Source organism: Haliaeetus albicilla, chromosome 12 (assembly GCF_947461875.1).
Source record: "Haliaeetus albicilla chromosome 12, bHalAlb1.1, whole genome shotgun sequence".
In the NCBI taxonomy this organism is placed as follows: Eukaryota; Metazoa; Chordata; class Aves; order Accipitriformes; family Accipitridae; genus Haliaeetus; species Haliaeetus albicilla.
Genome location: NC_091494.1, coordinates 16,345,997 through 16,346,618, shown reverse-complemented (window position 1 = coordinate 16,346,618; position 622 = coordinate 16,345,997).

Sequence of the window (622 nt, the reverse complement as noted above, 5' to 3'; positions counted from 1 at the left end):
ACGGCAGGGTCACGTGAGGGCCGCCGCCCCCGCCCCGCCTCGTGCTGCTCCCCCTCAGGGGCGATCGGCGGGGCGTCCCGCCAGCCCGGCCGCCGAGCTTGAGCTCCGCCGGGCAGCGTGAGGGGCCGGGGGCGGGCTCGCCTCGGGCTCCCGGGGGCTTCTTGCGGCCAAGGACGTCCCGTGGCTGGGCCCGTGTGCGAGGAGCCAGGCGGGGTGCCGCTCTCCGGCTGCGGCCGTCGCCGGCTCCCGCTTGGCGTTTGCGGGGAGGACGCAAGGCTTGGGCCGTCAGGAGAGCGCTGTCGGTGCGAGCGGCTGACCGCGTGAGCGTTTGCGGAGGTAGAAGGTGAATTCAAGGCTGCTCCCCGGTGTCTTTTTTTCTGTCGCGACAGCGTCTGTTCATGCCCACCGATCTACCGAAATTCCCGTGCTGGGCTGCGCGAGCACCGCGGTCGCTCATCCTTCGCTGGGGCGGGAGATGTTCACGCTATTTAGGTGAACGTACTCGGCGAGGGCGAAGCCGAGACCTGCCACACAATCCCTTCCTTCAGACCCGCCTCACTGAACCTCTTTGTCTGGTGACCTTTCCACAAGGAAGTCATGTGTGTAATTGAGGATTAAATAA